General features: G+C 32.4%; 1 protein-coding gene across 5 annotated transcripts in view; it reads right to left on the bottom strand.

The window, feature by feature from the left end:
* The window catches only part of LOC137644929 (uncharacterized), a 592,257-nt gene that overhangs the window by 229,140 nt on the left and 353,117 nt on the right, over nt 1-10,000 (bottom strand). The gene's annotated exons all lie outside the window — the stretch shown is intronic.

Below are 10,000 nucleotides of genomic sequence, written 5' to 3'. Positions count from 1 at the left end.
TTCTCTTATTAATTCATTATCTAATTGCCTGCTAACTATAATAAAAGACTTTATTTGAGAGATGCAAAGTTGTGATGGTGAAATGTAATGATGAGGAGAAGTAGAGTAATGAAATGTTGCATGATTAATTGGTGGGTGATGTTATATATATATATATATATATATATATATATATATATATATATATATATATATATATATATATATATATATATATTTATATACATACGTATATATATATATATATATATATATATATATATATATATATATATATATATATATATATATATATACATACGTAAATATATATATATATATATATATATATATATATATATATATATATATATATATATATATACGTAAATATATATATATATATATATATATATATACATACGTAAATATATATATATATATATATATATATATATATATATATATACACATACGTAAATATATATATATATATATATATATATATATATATATATATATATATACATACGTATATATATATATATATATATATATATATATATATATATATATATATATATATATATATATATATATATATATATATATGAATTTGAGCACCTAGACTGATTAGGATATTTTGCTAATGTCTTAACGGCTTTGCCATGATCGTGCAAAATCTATTTTGTACTAGTTGATTAAAAAATTAATTGAGTAACTGGTAATTAGTTAACTGCGTACTGTACTTAACACCAATGGTGAAGAACTTGGTGGTGACATTCTCATCCCGAAAGACTTTCAGAACTGGAAATTTAATACTCGAACCAATCGTTTCCCGTCAAACACGCGATCTTCAACGGTTAAACCTCACGGCGAACCACTACATTCACGACACCAATATAACCTAAATAGGCATATAATGAATGTGTATGAGCCAGAGTAAAGAGGAATGAGAGAAAAGGAATGTTATTGGGAGCGTATGAATATACTCCTTGCGTCGTTTGAGAGCTTCAGCGAGTGGTGTTAGGTGATATAAAAGTAATGAAAGTGGCAAAGAAAGACATGGCAAAGGGTAAATGTGGAGTTTCCTAAAGAAATGGAGAATAGAGAGAGCTCAATAAAATAAATGTATTGATAAAAAAGCGTACGGAAGGGGTTTCTTTGTTGGAAATACATGGTTTCCAATGAAGACTACTGTATTTACACCTACAATTGGGAAGGAGAGAATGATAAAGAAATTAATTTGTTGAATTAGATCTAAGTATAGAGCAGATGAAAAAGTTGAAGCAGATGAAAGGGAACTCTTAGTAAAGGATGAAAATGTATTCGGAGGGTTAATTATGACAAGTGAGCAAGAAATACTTGTTCAATATAGTTAGTGAGCAATATTATAAACAAGCGATCTAAAGTCTGTTTGTAATATTTCTAATAAAGCGCATGCCAATAAACTATACTATAGCAAACTTACCATACAATAAAGATTCGCATTTACAGCAAAAATCCTTTTCCTCCGTTTTCCGTTTGCGAACAATATTAACCCTCTTGCAAATGCAGCATGTCAATGCGGTTGGCTGAACTTGACCGGTCTCTGAGGTAACATTATTGTTGTGCGCTGGAGCCGATTCTCAAAGAAGCTCGAAGTTTACGGGGCAAGAAATAAAACTCTATGCTTTTCGCATAAACTTTCCGCTTAGAGTTCTTTCCGACCCTAAAATATGCATTATTCGTTTTACATATTGTCGAAGTCCTAAACAGATTCTTCTCTCCTCACTGTTATCCTCCGTGCTGTGTCAGTTCACCGACCTTTCTGTCTACATGTCTGTCCGTTTGTCGTCCCCTCTGTCTAGATGTCAGTCTGTTGGCATCTCTACTTAGAGAACTGTCTGACTTGTGCAAGAAAATTCTTCAATTATGAAAAACTTTCAAAACTCTATTGAAGAAAGCCACAGTGGGATAGTTTCATATATACCCCTGCACACATACATACACACATTCTATCACTAATGCCCGGTCGTGATTTCCCTTTATCAAATAAGTCACAAATACCTTGATATCGAATTCGCTTTGCCAAGGGATTACAGATCTGTGGCGAAATTTTTTTTTACGATAATTATTTCTTCCCGGCCAAGGATTCGAACATCAGCGCCAAGTAAAAGGTAAAGTTAAAAATAAAGACACTACCAATCTGACATAAAGTGTAAAAAAAAACTTGATTCCGACACAGTCGTGTTTAATCCTATTGAATTCGGGATTTGTATTTAATATCGAAATCAACCTAACTCCACCTTTATAACTGATTGATTAGCATGTAGCACGCACACACACGCATATATATATATATATATATATATATATATATATATATATATATATATATATATATATAAATATATATATATATATATATATATATATATATATATATATATATATATATATATATATATGAATGATAAGTTTTGCACATTTAAACGTGTTTTTCACATTTCAAATAATCCATATATATTAACACATTAAAGTTTGGATTCTCTTAACAATCTCGGGATCAGGGCTCTAGGCGAAATCACTCAAAGACTATAGTATCTGTCCAGCCGGCCTTCGAACCCTGGCCCAGGATACTTGTGTGACATTGACCATACCACTCAGCCACGAAGAAAGATTTCGCCTGGGACTCTGATCCCGAGGTTGATAAAACCTTGATGTGTTAATGTATATGGCTTATTTGGAATATATATATATGTGTGTGTGTATATATATATATATATATATATATATATATATATATATATATATATATATATATATATATATATATATATATATATATAAAACCTTGCTAACGTCTTCCATTTTCTTTTACGTAATGAATTCTCCCGTATACAGTATGCCTATAATCCAAATGACAACTAAGACTATAAGAAAGGCACTAACTAATATCCAAAGTCTTCTCATCGGTAAGAAAAATCTCCAAGGTATCGTCTTTCATTATAGTCTCATAGAAAGGGATTGTTTCAGAGGAAGAACTGAGATGAGTAGAATTGGAAGAAGAATCCGGGTGGCGTGTGATATGACCTGGGCAATCAACGCGTTCCAGAACTGGATATAATGGAGCCACTATGGAAAACATTTGAGTAGAATCGGAGACAATGATCTCAGAGAGAGAGAGAGAGAGAGAGAGAGAGAGAGAGAGAGAGAGAGAGAGAGAGAGAGAGAGAGAGAGAGAGAGAGAGAGAGCCGTTACGACGTCGATTAAATGAGTCAACTCATCCGTATATTTGCGCATATGATTTGCGAATGTACCAAATAGATAAGTTTACTGTATATTCTCAGACGGATGTGTAATTGTCAGAGCATCAGATTTCATAAGCAATGGACGTTAAATTGGAAGGAAACTTCCAAGTAAAATATTTTTTATTTTTCTTGATGGTTCTAAATATAATCGTTTCTTAATTCTTTGGTTTGGCATCTGAATGAAAATGAGCAGAATCTTTAGATGATTCCAGATCCAATTGGCTCTGACTTAAACCTTACGTTCAAATAAAGTGATTGGTAAAATGCGTTGATTACATAATAGAAACAAAACGCTTAAGAAGACCGCGTGACACCTGATCATATTTGAGAAGATGCATTTTCATTCAGGAATAACTGCACCAAGAGTAGGAATACAGGGGGAGGGAAAAGGCCTGACACGGCGTCGGGAAAACTGTAGAAGATTCTATAATCTATAACTGAGTTTGATAGTCTGAGTGTGTGTCCGTTTATAGATCAGTCCTTATAATTTTCATAAGCATAATGTATCTGGAGTTACCATCAGTGAAAGTGATATCTAGTACCGTTCGGTATCCTACTGAGTAGAATGGCTTCCCTGGACACTGCAAGAAGTAAAGGGTTACTCAAGGTTCTTCTACTCAGAAACCTGCAAATCTTATGACTGAATGCTTCACAGAATAGATGAGAAGGAACATGTAATCCTTATTAGTAATTCTGTATTTAATTTGACTCCCCTAAAAAGAAAAACAGTGCCAAAGAAAGAAAACAAAGAAGTTGAGGATCTTGCACAAGATGTAGTATATCATTCTTGGAATCTGATGGAGTAAACACTTTCAATAAACTTTAGCTACTTAAAGATCTATGATTCAAATATACATAAGCATGCTTGCGGCTAAGTATATGTAAATATTTTTTCTTAAAATTCATTCAATTAAAAGGGGGCATAATACACAGCAGTTGAGGACTGCCTTGCAGTATTACTAGAAATATTTATAAAAGTCTCAAACCATCTTCCTGGAAATAATTCTTTACAGAAATCGCTGCTAAGATATTTGAATAATCCTTAACCTGCTCGATTTACCACTCTAATTTGTTTGATATTATGCATAGAGAAATGCGGTATTAAGGACTGACGGCCAGACGTCTCTCAGCTGCCTTTCATTGATTTCACGAGACAAATCCGGCTAGGGTTTTCATATTACATCTGAGGTCATTAGCATTTGAAATCTAGAAGAATCTTTCCTTATGCTAATTATCACTGACTGCAGTCAGCATGAAATCCTTAAATATATTATCCTAATACATCAGTATCTTAAGATTATGTCATCCTAGAATTAACTAAATATATGCCTGCTTATTTTCAGCATTAATCTGCATACCAAAACGTCGGAATAATTTGAAAGCCCCATTTCCAGAGAAAATAAGAATGATAATATTTTGAGTCTTACCTCTAACACACATCAATATTCACCAGTTAAGCTATTCATCCTAAAATCATATCCTTTAGCATTTACTGCTAATGACTTTTATACCATAAGGATGTTACGGCCCCACCCAAGTACGGAAGCAAATGCATGAGAATCGGCTCAGTTTTACATACCCTTGTCAATGAACTGTAACATGATCTATGCAAAGATACTGAACGTACTTGTACCTAACTGTATCTTGGTGTTCCTAAAAAACTATAAATCATGTTTTAGAGTTCAGTAAAATGCTTTCAATATCAGGAAAAAGAAAAATGGCTTTAATCATTGCTAACAATCTGCATCATATAAGGAAAGACTCTATGCATGCCGAAGATCTCATATAAATCGATATCTTCTAAATCAGTAACATCCTGAATGAAACTGTGGACTATCGGAAATATCTAATACCTTCCAAATGATTTATGAAGAACGGCAAGTGCAGTGAATCGAATTTAAGATCACATTCCATAATTATTATCATGAGTAGAACTGGTATGCTTGGGGATAAATCTACAACAGCATTTGCATTAATAAACAGGAACCTATGCGAGTGAGTATGCTGGAACCCAAGTCATTTTATGGCGATCGAGTTTTGAGAGTGAAAATCGTTCATATCTTAACGACTCTACAATTACCAATTTTGAAATGAAAAGATGAATTTTTCTTATACATATAATTTATTGCAATGCTGCATATATATTACAGCTTAGTAGCCCAGAAGTACTGCATTTTTTCCCTTTATAGAGAGAAATTCCTTCTCAATTCTGTTTTAAACCTGCAATATTTGTCACAATGCAATCATATAGCAGTATATTGAAATTTAGTATGTTAATACATCATCAGCAAACAAAATAAATGTTGAAATAACCTAAGAAAAACTGTAGAAATTAAAAATATTACTAATTAACACAAGATTTACATTTAACAAATATAAAATAATAATTATTTAAATCAAATAAGCAATATAGCATTAGCATGCGCTCTTTTCAAAAATAAAGGTGACTTTCTCATTTTCATGTACAAGGTTTCCCAGGAAAGGATGATATAGGTTCTGCCAGTTACTTCTTACCTTTACTTTAGTCAAAGTAACCCGCCCCCCCCCTCTCTCTCTCTCTCTCTCTCTCTCTCTCTCTCTCTCTCTCTCTCTCTCTCTCTCTCTGAGTGTGTGTTAATTTCGAGAATGAATATACTTTTAAGAGATGGCAGGATTCGAATCAATATTAGAAACATTTTTTTTTTTATTATTACATAATTATGATTAATTAAATTTCAAGATTTATTACTATAATTATCATCAAAATATGTAATGGTAATAGTAGCTCTTTCTCGCTTTTATCCTGTAGATGCTTAAAGTTAGGGCGCCTTTTGTGCACACATCAGTCGGGATAGGAGAATTGAAGGATGCTTCGAATATTTGGGTCTAAACGATATACGAAATTTCTGCGCCATTTTTTTCTTGTGGATACATATTCATGAAAAGTAGGAGGAATATATGAGACGAGACTATAAGAGACAAGAAAGGCAGACAGATACCTATAAACATATAATTAAAAAGCAATTTTCCATATTATCAATTATTTTAAGAAAGAGATATAGACATGACGTTACAAAATTCTTCCTATAACTGATGTAATAGAGATGAATGCACTATTATAAATCGACAAACCAAATAAGCATCTTCGTATAACTGAACAGAATACGAGACAACAGCACACCAAATCCTTACAAATACCGAACTTTTAGTTTTCTCTTGTACATACTCTCTCTAGCCTTTAGAAAGCTCATACCCATCCATTCTAGTAGTGCCTTTACCCCATCTGTTCGGCACTCATTATTACTTGCTTCATGCCTCACAGATATTGCATATATACTTTTCTTTCAACAACATCCACACTACATTCTTTGCATACAACTAAATCTTATGAGAAACCTAAGTGCCATCATTTCATCTCATCAAATTTTTCAACAGTTAATTTCTCTTCAATGTCTCCATTTTGGATATTATCGAATGCAAAAATCTCATTTTCACATGCAAAATTTTCATATAGTCATAGAAACACAATAAACCTTTTTCTTTAGACTATTTTTCACAATTTTTTCCCTTTCCTGGATATATACTCTTTCAAATATATTCCTTTCAAATAACTTAAACAAAACTACCTGTAAAATAATCTTCATCGTACAGTATTATCACACTCCGTAAACAATTCTAAAATATGTATTTTTTTTTTTCATGCACCTCTTCTGCCCTTTATCTCAAATTTACAATACAACACATTCACAGCAAATCCTTATCATTTGTTCCTTTTGCATAACTTTCCCAGGTCAATCAGGTTATCTATCAAAATTCTTATATATACTATCTAAAACAAAGTGTTGTTATTTAATTTTCTACCATTGCTTCCCAGCTTCTCTCCTTTAATTTCATCAACTCCTGGCTCTAATCCATTCTCAGCTTTTTAACTCCTCTCCCCGCTTACACACTCAACAATAAATTTCTAAAGTGTTCTCAAATTTATATCAACCCTTTCCACTCTTGAATCACTCAGTCCTACCTCTCACCTATTCAATGCATTCTGCCACACTTCAGAACACTCACTCAATCGAAATAGAACAGCATTCTCTCCTGACAGTATTCACCCATTTGCATCTTTTATTCATAGATCAAATTGCAAATGATCTCTTCTTTTTGCATGTAGCATCCCCCTAATGTACTTACAATGTTATACCAAGAAGCTTCCAAAATAGTACATCTTTTTACAGTCTATTTGTCCTGGAGTCGCTCATTTTTCCTTGTATACATTTTCATTTACACTAAAACATGTCATCATTGAATCTTACATCTCATCAGATATCACATCAGGAAAGACTAAATGTTAGTTATATATCATACAAACATAAATAATATAACAACCAATCTCTTGAAACGCTACTACTAGTCATTGCATGTTTACGTAATTATATTTATTTACGTCACAACTGATACAAACTCATAAAATGCCTTACAGAGTGATATGCCTGTGTGGGAATAAAATATCTATAATAATACGACAGAAATCCAAAGTGGGAATAGTGAAATTTTTAATAAACTTTCTTCCAACAAAAAAAAAAAAAAGATGGCATACTTAATCATATAATGTATATTTCGTATATAATAAATATTACTCAAATCGTCACTCACAGAAATATTATGCACGAACAAAGGACGTCTCATAATAATCTAATTATCATTAATTTTGTTCCGATTACTTTAACTTGAATTCTAATGGTCCTCCTTGATTCTCACAAGAGCTAATTTAAATAAATTAATCAAGAAGAGTAAAAAGTAGAGAGAACAGATGGCTATATCCAAGTAACATGATGTTAAACAAAATTTTCCCATCGGGATAGAAGGAGGAAGAATATACAGCATAATAAAAAATGCACATACAGAAATTTAACTTACGACCTGTTATACGTTGATTGATGGATTATAGTTCGTCTTGCGTCGGAACCAATATTAATGTTTAAAAAGGATCACACACAAAGAAAATTATGTTAGTGCTGTAATAAATGGCACTTTAAAATAGATCAATTGAAAATTCACCTCAGTCCGCCAAGTATTCGAAAAACGTGTTGTGTATGATAAGGCGAAGGACCTGATTGACTTCGTTCCCGGGAGATTGACTTTGCAGCCTCTACTTCAGCCAGGAAAGTGGTAATGCCCAACATGGGAGGGTGGCGCATTTCTTTGGAAATTCCTAAACTTATTCTTACAAAACGGACACTTCACTCGGTAACAAATATTGTACGTTAACATATGCGGTGCATAATTTTACAGTGTATGTATGTATGTATGTATGTATGTACATAAATACACACACACACTTTACACACACACACACACACACACACACACACACACACACACACATATATATATATATATATATATATATATATATATATATATATATATATATATATATATATATATAGTGTGTGTGTGTGTGTGTGTGTGTGTTTGTGCTAGGATTAAAAAGGAAAATGAAGAAAAATTGCTTAGGTTATGAGATGCATAGTTACATAGAGACTGGCAGTTTGTTTGAGGGAGAGAAAACAAGTGGAGAAACAGGCCTGGAATTCTGCCAGAGCCAAGATTAATATTTCAAAAGGCAAAGCTTTAGCCATAAGAATATATAAGGATATGTAAGAGAGGAAGCTGAAGCAATAAATCATAGTATGAAGAAAAGTAAACACGGAACAAAGGTAAAAGATTACACAGCTGTACCAATGGGGTTATACTGAAAACCTCACATAAGGCTGAAAACTGAGTTGACATTAATGTAAAATTAATATTGAAAATGAAAGATATAGGCAGTAGAACTCGGCAACTGACAGTGCACAAAATACAGCAGAACTATTCATATCGAGGCAGATCGGACGATGGTACAACAATTGACAATGGGCTAACAAGGGGCAGAAGAAAGCTTTCAAGCTCTGACACATGACAAGCATGAAAGAGCATAGAGATGTATAAAGGGAAAAGAAGAGGGCGGGGAAAAAGCTGGTGGAAAGAGAAAATTAGAAGAGCTTGAAGGGAATAAGTCTTGACAGGAAATGTTTAGGAGAGTGAAGTGCATTCGAAAAAATGGAAAGGTTTAAAAAGGGGAAGAGCCTATTAAAGGTGTTTATGGAAAATAAAAATGAAATTTAGATTGATTGAACTAATATCATGAAAATATCGTGTCATGAATATAATCAATGGTGCCACAATAGATGCTCAAGACTGCAGAATATATATGGTGTACGAGATTTAAATATATATATATATATATATATATATATATATATATATATATATATATATATATATATATATATATATATATATATATATGAGAAAAACAACTGGGGAGGGGAGGAAGGTGATGTGCCATGTTGTGATAGTAAGGCAGATAGGTCTTGGAGAGCAAAGAACTTTTGTGGTAACATTAGGACATACTGGAATATGAAGCAAGTATGTAGAGGTAATGAAGAAATTTAGCGGTAACAGCCTAGATGAAAAGGAAAGTATATTGAACTACTGGTAAATAATAGTCTGCATACTTTATGAAGGTGACAGGGACACTGCCATAAAAGTGGAGGAGATTTTGTAAGGATACAGAATATAAAGTCTTGAAAAGTAGTTATATAACTAGCATGACAAAGACCTATATAAAGACACAGGAAATCATCGGAAGATATAAAGTACACCAAATAAGAACTGATACATTAGACCTGAAGAGGAGAGGGGATAAAAG

The sequence above is a fragment of the Palaemon carinicauda genome, chromosome 8, assembly GCF_036898095.1.
Source record: "Palaemon carinicauda isolate YSFRI2023 chromosome 8, ASM3689809v2, whole genome shotgun sequence".
Classification (NCBI taxonomy): Eukaryota; Metazoa; Arthropoda; class Malacostraca; order Decapoda; family Palaemonidae; genus Palaemon; species Palaemon carinicauda.
This window is presented reverse-complemented; position numbering and strand designations above follow the sequence as displayed.